Source organism: Gopherus flavomarginatus, chromosome 4 (genome assembly GCF_025201925.1).
Source record: "Gopherus flavomarginatus isolate rGopFla2 chromosome 4, rGopFla2.mat.asm, whole genome shotgun sequence".
NCBI lineage: Eukaryota > Metazoa > Chordata > Testudines > Testudinidae > Gopherus > Gopherus flavomarginatus.
The window spans coordinates 150,607,004-150,627,852 of NC_066620.1; the positions used below are offsets into that span (position 1 = coordinate 150,607,004).

At 42.6% G+C, this 20,849-nt stretch overlaps 3 non-coding genes across 3 annotated transcripts; all 3 read left to right on the forward strand.

The window, feature by feature from the left end:
* The first annotated feature begins 10,181 nt into the window (after positions 1–10,181).
* On the forward strand, positions 10,182–10,251 carry LOC127050412 (small nucleolar RNA SNORD50). Its single transcript, XR_007774223.1, has one exon. It is a non-coding gene; the product is annotated as a small nucleolar RNA SNORD50 (small nucleolar RNA).
* Positions 10,252–10,812: 561 nt separating this feature from the next.
* LOC127050413 (small nucleolar RNA SNORD50) lies at positions 10,813–10,881 on the forward strand. The gene has a single exon (XR_007774224.1). It is a non-coding gene; the product is annotated as a small nucleolar RNA SNORD50 (small nucleolar RNA).
* A 1,276-nt stretch (positions 10,882–12,157) lies between these two features.
* Positions 12,158–12,223, forward strand: LOC127050414 (small nucleolar RNA SNORD50). Its single transcript, XR_007774225.1, has one exon. It is a non-coding gene; the product is annotated as a small nucleolar RNA SNORD50 (small nucleolar RNA).
* Positions 12,224–20,849: the final 8,626 nt, after the last annotated feature.

Genomic DNA, 20,849 nt, shown 5'->3' on the forward strand with positions numbered 1-20,849 from the left:
GTCAGGGGTGGGGGGGCATGAGTATCCACCGGCACCAGGGAAAGTTGGCGCCTATGATAGTGGTTTTAGTTTATGAATAAATACTTATTAATTAGGATTAATATCCTATTTTAAATTATTTTTACTGGACTTTGATGCAGACAGGCTGCATACAGTAATCAGGAAAGGGCAGGTAGTCACACCTGTACAAATGTAGCCCTGGAATCCTTAAAGGAATTCAGAGTATCATCAGTCTTGTTCAAAACCAGGGTTTGGCCATCAAAAGGCAAGTCCGCAAATGCTTGCTGTGAGACCAGATCGATTCCCCCAAGATTTGCAGCCAGGAAACAGAGGCCATCACCTTGGCCGAGATATCTGCAACATCAAGGGCAGATTGCAACAACCTCTTGGTCACCAACCAGTCCTCAGCAACAAACAACTGAAGCTCATCACAATAGGCCTTGGCTAACTGACCCTCAAACTTGTACACAGCAGACCAATTGAGTCATATTTGGACAGCAAAGCTTGCCAGTTTGTGACCCTCATCTGTAATGAAGATGAGAGGTGTGTATGTGTGTGTGTGTTTCTGCCCAAAAGGTCAAGCTGCTTAGAATTTCCATCCATGGGGATGGACTTGAACCTTCCCTGATGGGCTCTGCTGTGACCACCGGGAAGTTCAGGATCAGATGAGAACAGAACCTCTCATATCCCTGTGCAGGCACAAAATAGCACTTCTCCAAGTGCTTAGCCACCAGCGGCACTGAAACTGGTGTGTCGCGAAGAGCTCTCACTGGTTCAAAGAGCACCTCGTTAAGTGGGAGTGCCACCCTTCCAGGAACAGAAGGCTCGAGAATGTCCACGAGTTCATGGGTATTTTCCTGGAAAAACTCCACTTGAATACCGAGGGATGAGACCAACCAACATAAAAGCCCCAGGTATGGCTTAAAGTCCTCTGGGATGAAAGGGGAGGATGAACTGGGCAGCACAGAATCATCCAGAGACTAGGATGAGGCCCTTGGCTGAGTCACAGTCAGGTCCTGCTCCTGATCTAGTATCTCTGGACAGGGAAACTCTGGCAGCTCTACAGGAAGGGGAACTGGGGTACCTGGGCTTGTACTGAACTGCAGCCACCAATAGTGCACAGGCAAGGGACCTCGCCTTTGAAGTGGACAATGAACAAGACCTGCAGGCACAAGGAGCTTCCCCCTGAGCCTAAGTGGTCACTCGTAGGGCAATCTATGGCTCAAGGAAGGCCTCTGTGCTGGGTGAGGTAGCATGGCCTGTTCAAGCAGGTGCTGTTGAGGCAGAGGTCCTGTGCCACCTACATCCTCTTTTTGAATGATCTACAGCTACAGCAGTGCTCTTTAAAGTGAGCTTAGCCAAGGCAGAACAACTACCATATGTAGGGGTTACACTTGGGAATGACCACTCCACATGGACAAGGATGCTTGAACCCCAGTGAGGGCATCACCAGGGATCACTAATACTATATTCTATAAGGTTTCTTTAACAAACTAGCTACAATGAACTAGGCTTAAAAAAGGATGAATGTGAGGTTGTGAGACTACACCCTTGCAGAGCTCCAACTCCAGCCAGCAGAACTTGAGGGGTCAGGGTTTTGCTGTCTCTTATAACCAGGGGAGGGGCTACAGCCATGAGGCATGAGCAAATCCCTCCACAGGTACTGCTAGGCAAATCTCTGGCTCTAGCATGCACAGACACCTACCTGGAACACGAATCTATGTGTGTGTGTAGGGGGAAACAAAACCCTCTTATTATCCCTAAATTAATTCTTGCTCAGGCCTTCCATGGGTCACTAGTTTGGAGAGTGGCTTCTGTTGTTTCAGCTATCTCACTCCATAAAGGCCCTTAATGGCTTCTTGCATTTTGTCAGAATGAAGGGTGGCTAGCATGCCTCTCAGCTTCCAGATCAAAGACACCTGCTGACAGCAGAGGTCATTCAAGACAATCTTCCACCCCAAGCAAAACTTCAGTGCCTCCCTCACTGCTAACACCCCCGTCCCTGAACCTTGTGCAGCCTGGCCAGAGTCTGATCCAGGATACAGTGGCCTGGGGCTGCAGAGGCCGCTGGCCCTGGTGACAGACACCCTTCCCCCCCTTCCCCGGGGGAAAAGGAACTGGCTAACATCTGGGCACTGGCAGCTCCTAGACAGCAGGGACCTGTTTAATGGGCAGCATAGACTTCCCACCCCTATGCTACCTACAGATCACCCCTTGTACAGGGAGCAGCAGGGTCCTTCCTACTGGACAGAATGAGGATCACTGGATCTCAGCGCCTACACCCCCAGCCTGCTGCAGCCCCAGCTTAGCCCCACACTCCCAGCCCTCCATGCCATCCCAAATCTACCTGTCTGCCCCCCATAACCCCACCCCACACCTGGCCCCCTGCACTCCACACCCCCAGGCCATCCCAGCCTGCATCACCTATGCAGTCCCCCACCCCTGCCTAGCCTCTGCACCCTCAGCCTACACCTTTCCGGATGAGCTCCTATCCCGCACTGTGGTAGCACCTCCAGAACCCAGACACAGTGGGGTTGAAGTGGCAAAGGCAGCCATGGCAGGGGCTGGGTGCTGCCTGGGTAGCAGGGCCTGTATGCTGACAGGAAACAGGGCAGGTCATTGTATTTGTGGCCAAAGCCCCAGAAGCACTCGTGGTGCTGCCAGGAGCAGCCCTGAGCTACTCAGTGCCTGAGCCATGATCTTACTGCACTGGGGGCAGGGAGTGGTTGGGGAAGGGTCAGGAATGCTTGCCCAGCTGGGGGTGCTTCCTGCTCCTTGGAGTGTCTGTTGGGGATGCCCCTTGCCCAAGGCAGCCCCACCAGCCTCCATCTCAGAAATCTGCTGTGCTAGGCTGTGGCCTAGTTTGTCTATAGCTAGAGCAATTCCTGACTGGCAACTATCTATACTCTTCAGCATAACAATAGTTAAGTGGGAGGCACTGTGAACATTGTGGACATATAACTATATAACATGACCCAATATAACACAAATTTGGATGTAATGTGGTAAAGCAGTGCTCCCGGGGAGCGAGTCTGTGCTCTCTGGTGGATCAAAGCAAGTTTGATACAACGTAGTAAGATTTTTTGGTTCCCAAGGACAGCGTTATATCGAGGTAGAGGTGTATTTCTAACCTTTAAAGGTCTCTTTATTAGTCAGCAAATAAAAAGAGATTCATCTTAGGAAAATGCAAGTTAATACAAGTGGGGAATAATAATCTGAAAACAGATATTCAGTGGGTGGGTCAAACCTGGAAAGTAGCCTTCCAGCAGTGAATGGGGGTGAAAGGGCAGGACAAAGAAGGAAATAAGATTATAGTGTATGGTGTGGGATGGCGGCAAAAAATAAAAAATGTCAATTTGATTTTATGCTGCATACAAAAAGACGTTCTGTAATAACAAATTATAATCTCTCTGTGTATGACTCAGTTGAGACAACACCTGAAATATTTCTTATTACTTCAGTGTCAGGAAATTTAATCAATAGCTGGGTGCTGAACGGATTAACATGTGAAGAATGATTAAAATAACTGTCTGCTATATAGTTTAGCTAAGTGATTAAACAGGGATGTATTAACCATTCTACAAGTATATCAAAGGTGTAAACACCAGGCATGGAGAACAATAATTTAGGATGGTGTAAGGAGGTCACCAAGGATAATGGATTCAAATAAAGAAAAGGGATTTTACAATATCAGGAAAAGTGCTTTGGAAGCGATTGTGGATTGGGATCCACTGCACGTCTTAAGAGAAGGAACAACGTGCCTCAGGTGGCACATGACCAGGATTCATCACCGAATTTGGAGTGCTAGTTGACTCATTAGCTTCCGGCGTGGTTCTGGTACTGATGGGGAGTGCAATGTGAACACTGATCCATGCCCCCACATCCATTGCAGTTATGAGCAGTTACACAAGTAGGCCCACTGTGCCTTCAGTGAGATGTTTTTGTGGATAAATAGTCATCCATGTAAGGGTTGAATGATCTAGTCCTGAAATATTATAGTGACTGACAGTGCAACTTATTAGGCTGCTGAGTAGCCTCCCTTATGAATTAGTGGAAGACGCATCATGAGGGATATTTAAAACTAAATTAGAAAATGTACTGAAAATAAGAATACTAAATTTCATAATCCTGAAGTAATAAATTCCATTTAAGAAAAGTTAGATAACTAAATCCCTATTTCGGCACCTAAATAAGTAAGAGATCTGCAATTTCAAAACTACCACTGAAGACAATGGATTTTTATGTAAGTTTGGGAACACAAGTTTTAAACTTTTGGCCTGAGTGCTGTTTATTTAGGGGGGTGGTCCTCCCTTTGGCCAACTGGCATTTATGTGCTTATTTTGGCTAGTATATAAAATATTAAAGAACGCAAGCATTATAATAAAGAGCTCGTGAAGCTAGCCTTAAAATTGTAATGCCTCTATAATGAGAACAGAGACAGAGTACACAATTCATAGATATAGTTAGTAATTGAAAGAAACCCAGCCACACACCTGTGTTTTCATACCTACTTTGAAAAATATACAAGAACCAGCAGGGAAATGACTGAAAATACATCTTAAGCCTATTTCCATTCACTTTGTGTCTTTTCATAGCACCCTCTTAACTATGCTACAAGAGGATGCACTGTTATCTCAAATTCAAACACAGCCCATGTTCACCTTCTCCATGTCTGTAAAAGAAAGACAAAGTTGATCAACAAGAAAATTTGTAAAAACAACAAGGAGTCCTTGTGGCACCTTAGAGACTAATAAATTTATTTGGGCATAAGCTTTCCTGGGTTAGAACCCACTTCATCAGATGCATGGAGTGGAAAGTACAGGAGCAGGTATAAAAATACATGAAAGTATGGGAGTTATCTTACCACATGTGAGACCAATCACAGGTAATATGATCACAGTTTCTTAATGCTGAAGCTATGTAAAAACACAAGTAGGGGCACTTATAGCAATTTAAGCAGCAACAGTGATTCTCACCTTCTGAGCATTTCAGATCATGTACTATCCCTTTTTCCACATAAAAAAAAATCACAATAGTTTGACCATGCAGTTCTTGAGAAAAACTTTATCTTCTTTCCTCCATTAGGCTGCTACAACTGTAAACACTTCCATACCCTAAGCAACAGTATTCTGGCACTAATTAGACAATGCACAAATAGATGCTGTTTAATAAGAATTTTTTCTCATCCAAATTTTTCTTATGCACTCTGCCAGCCACAAGGCGGAGAGGACAAGTCATAATTTTTGGAGTATCACAACGCTCTTCTCTGGGGCTGTAGACTAAACCACAGTTTGCCAACGCTGTGACAGCCCCCAAGCTCTGAGCGGAAATAACCACTGGAACCTCACCCTGCGCACGCCAGCTCTGCTGCGCGGCACCCTCGAGCCGCTAAGGCGCGCGCCCCGTGAGCGAGGGGCGTGGCTTCAGCTGCACGATGAGGTAATCGAGACTCAAACCCTCCCACACAAAACTCCGCCCCCCGGGCGCTGCCCAATGGGCGGTAGAGGAGGAGTCGGCCTCGCTCTGGTTCAGGCAGCTGCTATATAATCGTCTCTAAGCTACATTCCCTCCTTTTTTCCTGCGGAGAATGGGAGGTGCTGGTTCCAGTGGCGGGTGAGTTTGGGGTGTTCTGCGCCCGGGGAGGGAAGCGGCTGGTCTGATCCGGTCCCTGTTCTCGGGAGACCGCGTTTTAGGTTTCTCCAGGAGCTCTTGCTGCATTTCCTCCGGGGCTGGCGAAGCGGCCAGCGCAGACCAGCCGCCGGCTGCCCCTGCCGAGGCCGGATTGTGTGACTCGCGGCGACGGCCGGATAAGGGCTGCGTGGACTACAAGTCCCAAAATGCATCGCTCCTCTGAGCAGCCTCTTGCAGGTGGCGCGGTGCATGTTGGGGTCGGTGGTCGGCTGAGCCGTGCAGGCCGGGATCAGTAGCCCAGAGAGAGGCTGCGTAACTGGCGCGGCGGCGCTGATCCGCGTGAAGTGCGGCTTGGCGGTGGGTCCAGGCCCTGTCTCGAGCCTTGTGGAGTGGGTGCACGGTGCTGCGTTCGTGGCGGCGCTGCGCTCCGCTTCTTGGCGCGGTCCAAACGCGGTGTCACGTGCCGCACCGCAAAGGGAGCGCGAAATAAACTAGGCTTGGGCAACAGTCTGCTCCCGGGCAGCACCAGGTAGTTCGTCCGTCCCTCTTCCTGATCAGGGCCTGAGCTGTTCGCCGCCGCATCCGGCAGTTCGTGTTCTAAACAAAACAGGGGGCCCGTTTTATGCTAATCTCTGGTTCTGTGAAACTGATCTGTTACTGCTCTGCTTTGATGTGTGGAGTTCACGCTTGCCCAGGCATCCATATCAATTCTGCCACTTTCCTGCAAGTGTAATATGGTACTAGTAGCTGTGTGTGTGCAATAAACTTGCTTTAATCATGTGAATGTGTTGCGGTACTCATATTAAGTTGAAAATATATTAAGGTAGAAATTTAAAAGCATCTCTGAATGAAACTGATCAAATCATTAAGGAAATTACAAAATATAGCAGAGACTAATATTGAATATTGATGGTAACATAGCTGATTTGAATTAATCAGTTTAAATGGGCTATTGCATGGATCCTCAGTGGCTATAAATGAATGCTATAAATTGATAACTTTAATTCCTAATCCTTATGGTTGTGGTATTTCATGTTGAAATCCCCTTTTAGTGCATTTGTACAGTCATGACTCCCACCCAGTATAATTTAGTAGCTGATGCTTGAATTACTGTACCTAAGCCAGAGCAGTACACAAACAAGTCAGCTGGGAATCTTAGTTTTTGGAGTATTACTAATTAATCTTTAGGGATTTAAAACTACAGTCAAGATTAATTACACATTGGAGTTTTTTTCCAACTCCTGATATCTTCTCACTCAGCTTGGCCTAATACCCTCAGATGTGGAACTGGCTTGGAGGAGAAGGGTGGCAAAAGAACAGAAAGCCCAGAGCTTCAGCAGCTGAGCCTCTCTAGGCTCCTGAAGGACAATGAGGGCTGCTGCTGCAGCAGCCTTGAGAGAGGAAGGGCTCCAACAAGCAATTGGGAGGTGGTTGTGATACTGCCCATGCTATGCCCCCAAATCAATACGTGTGTGTGTGTGTGTGGGCTGTTTTGGTTGAATATTGAGGCAGCTGGGGTGTGAACACTAAAATGTAGAACCACTAGTGTATAATAATTATTTAGCTTTAGCAGGACAGTCTCCAACAATTAATCTGAGATTGCTGGGTTTGAGCTATGTAGTTGAAACATAAGCCTTAATTAAGTAGATTGTGTACTTATTGTCAATTATGGTGTTGCACACAATACAGTATGAGTATGCCATGTTTTATCACACATTTTGACAATGTTTTTGTATAATTAGTTGCCATGTTTGTGCTGATCTTTTACACAGCAACAGAACACTTTGTAAATATGCAAAAATTAGCATGAAGACTAAAGACAAGTTTTATTAGCTGAAATTACTTTTAATACTTTTTTAACTGTCTGCACTGCCTACTTGAAATACATAACTAGTTCTGTCACAATTTTGTTTATTCTAGGAACTATGGAAATAAACTTCATGGTGATATCCTGGAAGTTGTGCAGAATAATTAAGGTATGGCTCTGAAAATATTTTGAATTTGGTTGGGCTGGAAAGGGCACTATGTCTTTGGAGTGTTCAATCTTGACCAAAACCCAAAGTGCTTTAGTTGCATAGAACGCTCTCCACATCATCTGTTTGAAAGTATTTCCCTCTTGTGGTATGTGCCAGAGAGTCAATTGCTTTGTCACAGTATTACTAGGTAGAGCTGAATGAAAAGATAGCTACAGTAAATGTGGACTCAGTCCACATAATCTTCCATTTATCAGCTCTCTAGCATTTTACTACTACTTCTCAGTAGATGAAAGCACTTTGGTGCTATCACCAACACTGTCCCCTATATTCTGGACTCTGGAGCACCTGTTTATCCTGGCTCTGTGTTTGGTTTTAGACATGTTATACGCCTAAAATTTAGGTCAACCTAGCTACATGGCTCAGGGCTGGGAAAAATTTCGCACCCTGTGCAATATAGTTAGGTTGACCTAACCTGCACTGTAGAGGGATTGACAGAGGAATTCTTGCGTTGATCTTGTTACTGCCTTTCGAGGGGATGGACTTATTACAGCAATGGGAAAAATTCCATTTGTCACTGTAGTAAATGTCTACGCTACGGAGATGTGGCTGCAGCTGTGCTGTGGTAGTGTTAGACATACCTTTAGGGTTAGTATGTGAATTGGCCATATGGACTAAGCCAGGTAGTTGACTATCATCTGCAGTAATTGGGCCTAGATCCTGCAAGTATCTGAGCATGAATAGCTTTATGTATGTGGCTAGTCCTATTGAGTTATTTTGTGCATAATTGTTTGCAGGATTAGAGCCTGAGTATATGTCTGATATGTTTTGGTTTTTCAGAAGTCCCCTGTCATCGCATAGATAGACAATAATTTAGGTTAGCATAATACTCCATGTTATTTTGAGTGTCTATTGATGTCAACTTTTTCTTCGACACAAGTTGAAGCTTTGTTTTGACTGACTTAGAATATAAATTCTTTGGGGCAGGAAACATCTTACTCTTAAACAGTTTTTATGATGCAATATGACTTAGTGTTGTATCACAACAAAGACAGCATAAGTATTCCCATATTATAAAACTTGAATTTGCTATTGATTTTTCTACATTGAAATCTGACCATCTTCTGTTTAATTTTAACTGCAGCCCTTCATGAAAACATCAACAGTTCTAGAAGACTATATGATGTACAATTGTGGATGTTCCTGAATATTTAAGACAGAAGTATGTTTGTGAATGGTCAAGTGGAAGAATAAATATTAAGATGGGGATAAATGGATTGGCAAAAATCTAAACTTTAATGCATTGTTTTAATTTAATTAATCCATATTTAACTGAATAGTTGGGGTAAAATTGTTGCTTGCAGTCCTGTGAGGTATCATATGGTCTATCCTGACATTGTGAACAGTTGGGAGATTCATGGGTAGATGAGGTGGTGTAGTTTATTTTGATTAAGACCAGTACTATGGGAGATTGTAAACCATAACCATTTGTAGAGTTGCCCCACTAGGCTTTACAACCATGTTAATGCATTGTCAATTAACCTGAATTATCTAACTCAGGATAGAAGTTTAGTGTTCTCAGCTCTTAAGAGGGTGAGAACAAAACTGACCTACTCAAAGATTTTTGTTGGTGGTGAATTCAAATCTATTAGAGAAAATGAACATCTGTTGTGTGTGGTTTTAATAAAAATATGCACACTACCTGTGGTTCTCAGGATCTTGGCCAGTGACCCTGATTGGTGCAAAATTTGGGCCACTTTTTTATAGCTTATGCTGGTTAAGAGTATCTAGTATTTCCCTTGCCTGAAAATGCTTGAGGGGAACATAACTTGTGGTGGTAGGTCACTTTCAAAATTCTGTATTATGTAATATTTATTAGTAACAATTTAAATGCTTGCTTTATCCTTATTTCTAGTGTGACTTATTAGCAAGTATCCAGTGGATAATGAATCAGTGAATGACTGACAGCGCAGTTGGGATATAAAACTACTTGCGACTCTAGTACTACTAAAACAGGTATTCTTAACTTAAAACAATGGGAAAATACACTTTTCTGACAATATTTTGACACAACACAATATCCTAATTTTAAAGCACAAATATTTTTCAAATACTGTAAAGTGTGGGACATAGCTAAGATATGGAGTAAGCTGGCTTTGTCAACTGAACCTTTGAGTAGTCTTTCTTATGAACTGCCTATACATTCCTGCCTCTTAGTCTATAAAAGTGACTGATATTTCTAGCTTATATAAGCAGTTTAAATTCTTTTTTTTTAAAAAAGACATGTAATAGGAACAGATCTGTTAAGTTCTTTCCTTTGTCAGGACAAAAATAGTTTACTGATTTTTCTTGGAGGAAGAAAAATCACTTTTCTAAAATCAACAGACTCTATTGTATCTAAGTTGCAGTGCCTTGTATTGATAAAGGTATCTGGCTCAAATGGATAAAGGGCACTTCTCAACTTGTTGAGAAATAATTTCATTCTAGGATAGTATCTAAACTGAATTATAGTTCTCACATGTTAATTTTGGCATAGTGTTCCAGTATACCAAAAAGTGTCTAATTTTTAAAGTGGTCTATCAGTGATGAACCTATCCCGAACCTGACTTGCTGATGAGAAATTTTATACGGATCTGGCTTCTGAGATAAGACCACCATCGTTCAGAAGAGTTAATCTGGTTACACCACTGTTCTGTGCACCTACTTTGACATGTTTACTGTTACCACTAGAAAAGTATCTAATGTCAATTGATGCAGTTACTCAAACTCATTTTTGTGCTGTACTAGCTGCACATGCGGTTATGTAGTGTTCATACTTGGGGCTGTGCTGCACTGATTTGTGGTGCATTGCTGTCTGGACACCTAGCATTCATAAATAAAATGCCAGTATCAAATTTCTGACTTGGTGTAATCCATTCTACATCTAAAGTGTTTACATGTAAGTACTTACATAATCCTAACTTCCTGTGCAGTTAACTCCTGCATCTGGATAGGTAGCAGACTAGTGGGAAAGTGTGACATCCTCATCACAGTTGCTCTAGGGAAATACTTCTTTAAAATAACGAACATACTAACCCTTGGAGTATTCAGTTTCACCAAACTACTGTGCAATTTGTCTTATTGCAGAGATCGCTGAAGGCTGACTCAATATTAAAGGTATGTATTCTAATAAAGGTTGATATTGATGAAGTATGAGTAATTCTGGTCTTATCAATGATGATACTATCCCAAACCTGATTTCTTGATGAGAAACTCATACGGATCTGGCTTCTGAGATTAGACAACCATGATTCATGTTGCTTTTTCTAAACACTAGAGCTGTCTGAAAGTAGTATTTCAAACAAGTAGTTTTTGTTTACTTGGTAGATTTCATGTATTGACTGAATTTGCCTATTGTATCCTCATTTACTGTTTTCCACAAGGCATGGTTATTGTCTTAGTTTTCTTCTAGAACTGCACTGTTCCTCACTTCAGTCTGATTTCTGAACTTGTGGTGATGCATGGGCTGTTGCATGATCAGTGGCTCATTTTATGTACTTAAATGATATTTGGTTTGTACTTTCTTTTCTAATAGAATATAATGCGTGATCATTCATGAAATATTTGATATTTCAATCTAGGATGAGGCCACTTCATTTTCCATTTCTGTTGCAGTAATAGATTAAAATGCATTGAATACCTGACAGTGCAATAAAAGTGGCCTGGATGTAGGCCTTTAATTTAGTAGTACCTGCTATTTTTAGGCCCATTTGGGATTTTTTATTCATCATAGGCTGAGAACTAACTTTATCCTTTGGGAGTTCTCTCCAGTTCTAATCTGAATGATAGGAAAACAGGAATTTTAGTAGTCTCTGGTGTCATGATCACATTTGTTTGCTTGTTGTTTACCCAGCCTTACAAAGATGCCAAATTTATGTGAGCAAGAAAAGCAGATATTTTAGGATAAGAGAGGATGTGTAACCATGGTGTTACACATGCAACTCAACAGAATTTGCAGAATGTGTATATGATATAAGTCATCTTATGAAAGATGAAGAGGTGTTAGACTTGCATATTGAATGACATTGGCACATGTCCTTGCATAATCTAAGAATTAAAAATGAATGTTTGATTTACTAATTGAATCTTTTTTTTGAACAGTGAAATGGTGGAAAATGTAGGAGCAGATGCATTTAGTTATTCAGGTATGTACTTGAAGAAAATGCACCCTTTGTTGAAAAGTGCCTCGTATTTGTAATTTTGGGTTTTCCACTTCACGGATATCTATAGGCTTAACTTGGTCAGGAGCTGATCTCAATTTGTCCTGACCTGAAAGGACATCCCTCCTCTTTCCAAGGCCCTTAATGTATCAGTAATCTTAATTAGCCTTGGAATTAATCAGCACTGCCTTCTTCTAATCTGTAGAGCTATCTGTGAAATGTCAGTGTCTGTCTTCTATGGGCTGAGCATATTACTTGCACTGTTTGTTTTTTAACTTAAATTCATGAATCAGAGAACTTGTACACCTAGTATTGTACTTTAAATGTGAAGTGAATTGAATTGTAATTTATTGGGGTTTTTATGATCCTATTCTGAACCTGATTTTGTTGCTGAAAAACTCTGGATCTAGCTTCTGAAATAAGATCTTAAGATATCCTACAAATATACTAAATTTTAAATTTCTCTATTGAATAAATCTACCAACTATTTAACCATAAAGGCACACTTTCAGGTGGAATAGCTTCATTTGCTTAAGAAAAAAATGTAAAATGTCTTGTAACACTTCTCTTTTCTGTGTGGATTCAGTTTCTCATGTAAAATAAGCCATTTTATTTAGTTTGTTTTTTCCCTTTTTAGTGATGAGGTGGAATTTTTGTTTCATCACCTGACAAGTGTGGGGAGTATCACTGGAAGAAGTCTGACACCTGAAGATACTTGGATAACATTTTTTGTTGTTAAAATCTTGGTATCAGGTTTATGCTTCTGAAATAGTTTGTGGAGTTTGGTAGTTAATATTTCTGAAACTTCACATGGCCCAGAATCAGTTGGTCTCTGCTTCTTTTAAAACAGTGAGCAATCATGTTCTGTAGAAATCTGAAGATCTTGCCAAAATTGAAGACCCAGCTCCCTCTAGTGAAACCAAAGCTGTCTTATAATAGGGAAACTGCATGTGGGATCAAAGGAGAGAATTCAGTTTTGCTAAAATCAGTCTGAAAACAGAAGATGTTAAATCTGACATGATTTCTCTCAGATTATGGTGGCTTAAGGGAAATAGAACATAAAATCTAACTTTTCCCCACTGTTTATCAGGAGAGGCTCCTCTACTTAGTAAACAAAATATTATGGGCAACAAACAATAAGCTTCAGGGGGAAAACTTAAAGTGGCTAGCCAGTTTCCTGTGAAGGAAATAAAAGCACAATAAAGAAATAAAGCACGCTTTGATATTACTGAGGAAAAAGGTATGCCCTGAACAGTAATAAAATGGGCAATGGAAAATCCAGGCACCTTCTGTGGAAAGATGGTGAGAGCACCAATTAATGTAGAAAATCATCATAATGAGGCTTCTCCCTCTGAGAGCAATTTCATTCAGGAAGTGAAAGAGGAAGATCAGGTGGTGGTATTAATCAGTGAAGCCACTGAGGAAGCAAAAATCAGATATTTGTAAGAAAGCAAAATTCAACACTCATCGTAGGAGTTGTGGTCACAAGAGAACTAGGCTTAAACCACAGCCTGGGTTCTGTTTATGCTGGTGGGGAAAGAAGTAGGTTTTTATGCACTGCTGCCCAACTGCATGATAAGACCAAAGCATTGGTGTGGAACTCTTTTTTTTCTGTTGAGCATAAAGATGCTAGCAATGCATGTTTTTTTTGTGGAAGAGGACCACTCAGGAATTTCTGTTTTAAGAAACTTCTTGAAAAATAACCATGCCATAATGTGGGAGAAACATCTCTGCATTCAGCAACTAAGCACTAATGCAGTAGGGAAAGAGGTAGAGGAGGCAGGTCATAACATCTGATAAATTGCAGTCCACAAATACTCCAGTCAGTGGCATGCTATCCAGTATGCTTTTTAGAGTTAGGAAGGGAAGCAGATGCACAGGCAAACTACCCATTGACTGACATACTTTGACATGTCTTTCAGAGTAGGTTAAGAAAAATTATCCTGTAATCTCCATGCTTAATACAAAACTGGCAACAATGCTAGCAGTGGGTCTGCAGCCCTTTTATTGGGCAGGGCAGAGGGCTTTCAGGCACTAAGGGAATACCCCATTCCCAAGTGTCAAATACCTAGCAAAACCTACTTTTTGGCTAAGGCAATACTATAGTTGAACAAAACTCCATGTTGCAGTGTCCAAGGCATTGAGGCTGTCAAAGGTGAGGAAGATCAATCAGCTCACTGAAATGAGGAGCAGTGGTTAGACCATGGACTGTGTGTATCAGCTCATTGGGTATCTCTTCCTCTGTTACCTGTGGTAGCAGATAGCCAGATACTTTGCCACATCCTACAGCCCAACATTGGGCAACATGCAACACCATGTTTGAAGTTTTGAAAAACCCTACAATTCATTGTGTATTGGAGAAACTGCAGAATGGCTTTCTCCTTGCTCACTTTTAGGAGCATTTATTACCAGTCTTGTCTTAGATTTATGTGCCATTAAGTAAGGGCGATACTTCAATCTGCCATGCTTTGTACACATTCTTGATGCAGTAGTTCATTCTTTTCTGAACAAAGATGAGGATGTGAAGTGCTCTCCTGTGCATGTCAAGTCTGCAGTCATTCAGTTTTCAGCTATTCCTTTACAGCTGCTTATACTTTACAAGCACTGCAAAGGCAAAATAGCCTGCCACTGCACCAACTCAAACACTATGGCCCAGACGAATGGAATTCCACTCTGTGCTTGAGCAATTACTAACTATGTAGTGCTTCAGAAGTGTGAAGGAAGCAATCTGTTTCTAACTCTTCCACAGTGGAGCTTTAAGAAAAGCCTATGTAGTATGTGGAAACCTTTTGATGAAGCTTTCAAAGGGCGAGCTAAAAAGATGCTAGTCTTAGCCAAGTCATTCTGCTCATTTGCCTCCTGGAGGGAAAAAAATGTGCCGCTTGCGAGAAGTGGATGATATTACAGCAATCTATTTGGTAAATAGTATGTTAGCCATTCTGAAAAAAGACTTTTTATATAATTTATATTAGGATGTATGAGGAGTACATTCTTGCCAGATGGGATTGCTAAATATTTTTGGGATCCCCGGTACTTCCCATGTATCACATTCCAAAATGTCGCTCTGGGATTTGCTCCTTGATCTAGGTTTGATGAAAGTAGCAGAAAGGGGTATTATGCCAGAAGATCCTGCTATCTCTGCTTATCGAATGGTGGAGGCCGATCTCCAGGAGGAATTAAATGTAAATAAATCATGGCAGGTTTTTAATTCACAACAAGAAAATTCAGTCACTTACATGATTTTGTAAAGTTACTGTTTAAAAAGTCTTGCATCTTGTTAAAATTCAGTTGCTTTGTAAATGAAGCATTAAAACATTGCATGCATCAGGCAGAACTTGTTGATAGTCTGTACCAATATTCATTGGATCTGAATGTTGAGGTCGTTGCAAGCCAGTAACTGAGAAGTTAAAGCTACATTAGTCAGTTTTATTGTACCGTGGCCTTTAATACATGTGAGAATAAACCATGTGCCTTTAGCGCTGTTTTTTCTTACATTGCCTGAGAACCAAGTTTGATTTAAGGATATTAAATTTCCAATTTCATAACATGATAATGGGATAACTTTTTCTGTTTTGGTAGCTGCTGTCATTAAAAATAGTTAGACCCTGTGTGCAATCCTCTGTGCAACTGAACTTAAACTGGTAAAAATGAGAAAAGGAGCTATCAAATGCTGTATGCTAATCAGCTCCTTCCCTAAGCTAGGCCATGGAAGATGCTGATAAGGATTGTGCTCCATGGACAAAAATGCCTCTTCTGGTGTCAAAACATGTGCATGCGTGAATACAGAGAGCAACAAAATAACACCACAAATAAAGAGCAACTGATATTTCTTCAAGTGGCTCTGCATACTTCCATGTCTGAGAAAGTGGATAAGGAAAAGTTATTTACTTATTCCCATAATACAAGAACAAGGGGTCACTAAATGAAATTAATAGGCAGCAGGTTTAAAACAAAAGGAAGTTCTTCATCCAGCGCACAGTCAACTTGTGGAACTCCTTAACTGAGGAGGTTGTGAAGGCTAGGACTATAACAGTGTTTAAAAGAGAACTGCATAAATTCATGGTGGTGAAGTCCATAAATGGCTACTAGCCAGGCTGGGTAAAGAATGGTGTCCCTAGCCTCTGTTCATCAGAGGATGGAGATGGATGGCAGGAGAGAGATCACTTGAGCATTGCTTGTTAGCTTCACTCTGGGGCACCTGGCGTTGGCCACTGTTGGTAGACAAATACTGGGCTAGATGGACCTTTGGTCTTATCCAGTACGGCCGTTCTTATGCGTAATGCACTGCCTGGTGCAGTCATCTCAAAGAACTTGGGTTACAAATAATTAACACTTGTTTTCTTTCAAGTTTTGTATCTGTAATAGTCCCAGAACCCTAACATTTAAATAAAATAAATTCATTTAAAAATACAACTTTAACATCACTTCACATACTTATTCATGCTAATTGTAATATAAAATAATCAGCATCTGTAATACACTTGATAAGCTCCATCTGCATTTTGAGAGTTGGCCACTGTCAGACAGGATACTGGGCTAGATGGGCCTTTGGTCTGACACAGTATGGCTGTTCTTATATTAGGAAATCTTGCCTCTGTAGCAAATGAAGCTAAAATAATTAATGTACAGTGAATATCAGAACTATAGAATTGTCACATGATTTCCATCAGAAACACAGATACCATATGAAACATAAAATTATATAGAAAATATTAAAGATAGCATCAACATTAGGGGAAAAAAACCCTGAAAGGTAGATCTTTCACATTTGACAGAGGTTTCCTGTCCACCTATTACCACAACCAGCCCTCCATATCCTACAATATCAGTTTCTTGAAGTGATTGTATATGTGCATTCCACTCACTGTCTGTGTGCCCAGTGGTACTCATTGGGCAGCTCAAGCTTCCCTGCTGCCATGTGCCAGTGCATGCAGGTGCAAAAGGAGTAGCTGTCCTTAGCCCTTCTCAGTTCCTTCTTGCCCTAACTGATGAAGAGGGGTAGAAGGGTAGCTCAGGGAATGGACATGTACAACACATTTTGAAGAACAGATACAGAGCAGGTTAGTAACCTGTTTTTCTTTGAGTGATTGCACCTGTGCATTCCACTCTTGGTGACTTCCAAGTTTCAGCTGTGTTTTATATACATAAAGTTTTTTGGACTTTTTTCCCTGTTTTGCGTTTTTTCTATTCACAATACAGAGGTATGCCCCACTCACTGGGTTTCAAGCCATGTGCTGCTTGTTCCAGCCCTGTGCCAGTGAATGACCCGCACAATAGCTGCCTAAAGTGCTTGGAGGAAGCATTGGGAAGGATGAATGCCTTTGCAGGTATAGTATCAGAGGGGTAGCCGTGTTAGTCTGGATCTGTAAAAGCAGCAAAGAATCCTGTGGCACCTTATAGACTAACAGACGTTTTGGAGCATGAGCTTTCGTGGGTGAATACCCACTTCTTCAGATGCATCTGAAGAAGTGGGTATTCACCCACGAAAGCTCATGCTCCAAAACGTCTGTTAGTCTATAAGGTGCCACAGGATTCTTTGCTGCTTTTGCAGGTATAGGGAGGCTAGGCTGAAATTCCTGCTGATAGAGGTGGCGTTTAGGCCACCATTGGAGCCATCCCGCTCTGACTCGGTACCAAGTGCTACAATTTCAGTGAGAAGTGCACCTACAGCTTTAGCAGAATCCTGGCACCTTTCTTCCTTGCCCATACCAAGAAAAAAACAAAGCTTCCAAGGAGGCACTAGCCAGGATTGTCTCCCCCCTCTAAATCAGATAAGAGGATTGAGAAGGAGTCAAGTAGAGTGCACCTGAAACCACTCCACCACCAAATTGGTGCCTAAGTCAGCATCGTTGGTTCCAGCTTTTAAAGGAGCACTGTTGAGCCTGGTGCCAGAAGTGGAACCATCAACTTCTTTGGCACTGCAAAGAGACCATCTTGGTGCCAACTACCCCAGAGGTGTTTGCAATGGCAAGAAATCTCTGCTTCCTGCCCCACCCACCAGCAATTTAACTGCAGTTGTCTGCTTCCCGGACAGGCAGGCCTTTGGTACCATCTAGGAGAAGCCTGCAATGATGGTATCACTCCACCCATCATCAGGCTCTTGGCATCAGTTCCTGGTACCAAGTGGATCATCCCCACCATGGTCAGAGGTAGGGGACTCTTTGTCGTTGGACTTGGAGGTGGGTTTTTACATCTCACAATCCTGAAGCAGGATCCGCCAGTCTCCTCAAAGATCCTCTCGTCTGACCTACTAGCATATCCCTTCAATGGGACCTGCCATGGGAATGTGGCCAGGGCAGTGGGGCCATGCCCCATACCAGTGGCTGTTTTGGATCCCTTAGGGTTTTCCCACCGCTTCCAGATCTTCCCCACACTATGCATACTCAGTGCCTTCATCTAGAAGGGCAGAATCTATGCACTGAGTGGCTTCTTCTCCAGAGTCTGATACCTTGCCTAGTAATAAGCATGAAAAAGAGGGTCCAGAGCAACTGCTGATAGAAGAGATTTTGCCTCCTCCAGTCTTGGTTTTCTCTTTGTCCTTTCCAGATGAAGCCATTTTATCTAGGACAACTTCACCCCTACTGATGATTTTAAAGTTTATCAGACATAGTTAATGAGAACGGCTGCAGACTTAGGTGCACAGGTTAAGGTGGTTAGGGAGTCCTTACATGGCTGTTAGACATTTTGTCATTTGTGGGTTCCACTAGGGTACCTCTGCCAATTAACGAGGCAATACTAGAACTTATAGAGGTTTTATGTTAGACTCCACTCTCTCTGTCTCCCACCTCTAGAAAGATAGAAGGTATTGTGTCCCCTACCAAGATTTTGACTACCTTTATACTCACCCACATCCAGGCTTATTAGTTGTTATGGCAGCTAATGAGAGAGCGCAACAGGGACATGAGGCTGCCACCCTCCAAACCAAAAGATGGTGAGAGGCTAGACTTATTCAGCAGAAAGATGTATTCAATGAGGGTTTGCAACCATGGCTTCCACAGTCTCCATGCATAGATCATCCTGGTTGCAGTCTACTGGTCTTCCGTATGAAGTCTGAAATACCATAAAGGACTTCCTATTTGAAGGTTATTCTCTAATCTCATACCAGATGGACGGTAATCTCCGTGGATTTAAGGAGAGCCATCTTAAAGTCCTTAGGTTTATACACACCTGCCCAGTTAGGAAGCACTATTGGCCACAGCAGATGCGCCAATATTGCATACCTTTTCCTCCACAGGACTTATCAAAAAAGAGGTCCAGGGGTTACAGGCATAGACCTCTCCCTCCTGCTGGTTTCTCTCCAGCTCCACTCCAGGCCCTTCAAAACACCTGGGAAGTGCAAAGCAGTTATTTCGATGGGCCAGTCAAGATTGACATACCAGTCTCCATCTCTCCAGTCCCAAAGTCCCTAACTATCTTGTCCTGTTTCCACGGTGCTCCATCCCAAATTACTTCAGACCAGTAGGTTTTGAGCACTGTAGAAGTGGGATGTACTCTCCAGTTTGCTTCTACCCCTCCCTCCCTGTCTCTCTTCAGGGGCCACTCTCCTTAGAAACTCCTCATCCAGGAAGTACAATCTCTCCTTCACTTGGGAACCAGAGATGAGCTTCCATATGGTCTCAGAGGGAAGGGGTTTTATTCCCAGTATTTCCTAATCCCAAAAGTGAAGGGGAGAGTGGCATCTTAGACCAATTTTAGACCTGCATCAACTCAACAAATTCTTAGACAAAGTTTCTCATCGTCACCTTAGCTTCTGTGATCCCTTCCCTGGATCCTGGGGATTGGCATGCCACCCTTTACTTAAAATATGCTTACTTCCATGTGGCAATCAAATCAAACTCCAATTTCTAATAAAATCATTACTGGTTCACTGTATTGCCTTTTGGCCTGTCAGCAGCTCCTAGAGTCTTTACAAAGGTCATGGCCATAGTAGCTGCATTCCTCCATAAATCAAGAGTTCAAGTTTTTTCCCCTGCTTGTACAACAGGCTGATCAGGGGGCAGTCCAAACTGCAAATACAGAACAGTGTTGCCTTAATCCAGTCAATGTTCAATGCTCTTGGACTGTTAATCAACACAAAAAAATCTCTCCTCACCTTGGTAGAGAGGATAGACTTTATAGGGGCTGTAATAGGCCCTGGCTTGTGATGAGTCTTTCTTCCAGACTTCAGGTTCCAGGCAATCCAATCAATTGTTGTAGGTTTGAAAGCTCATCCGGTCACAACAGCATGAAACTGAGGCTTCTAAATCACATGGCCTCTTGCCACCTATGTTCAATGTGCAAGACTGCACCTCAGAACTCTGCAAAGCTGGCTGGTATTAGTTAGTCTCAGTGGTAAGAGTGCCCTCCTATGTCCTCACATCCCTAGAGTGGTGGACAAATCCAGCCAAAGTATGTGTTTACCCACCCACAAATGACTCTTATGCTGATGACAGATGCTTCTGCTCTGGATGGAGAGCCTATCTAGGTTCTCTGCAGACACAGACTCTGTGGTCCTCAAAGGACTTAGCTTTACACATCAGTGTCAGAGAACTGAAAACTGTCAGAATGGTGTGCCAAGTATTTCTGTCACAGATCAGAGGAAGCCGCCTATTAGTCTTCACACAACAGGGTGGCAATGTTTTACCTCTACAAGGAGCAGGGAGCCCACTTTAAGTTACTTTATTCTGGGAGCTCTGTATTGCCAACTCAATAGATCTAGAAGCATCTTACCTGCCAAGGGTACAAAACGACCTGGCAGACCACCTGAGCAGATCATTACAAGTCACCATGAGGGGTCTCTTCGCCCAGATGTGGCCATATACATCTTCCAGCAGTGGGGGTTTCCCCAAATGGATGTGTTTGTTACAAAGTCCAACAGGAAGTGTCAGCAGTTCTGCTCTCGGTGGGGTCACTGCCCAGGTTCTATAACGATGCCTTTTTACTGACATCATCAGGCAGACTTCTTTCCACTTTCCCACCAATCCCACTCATTCACAGGATATTTCTAAAGATAAGACAGAACCAGGCCAGAGTCATATTTATAGCCCCAGCCTGGGCCCATCAGCAC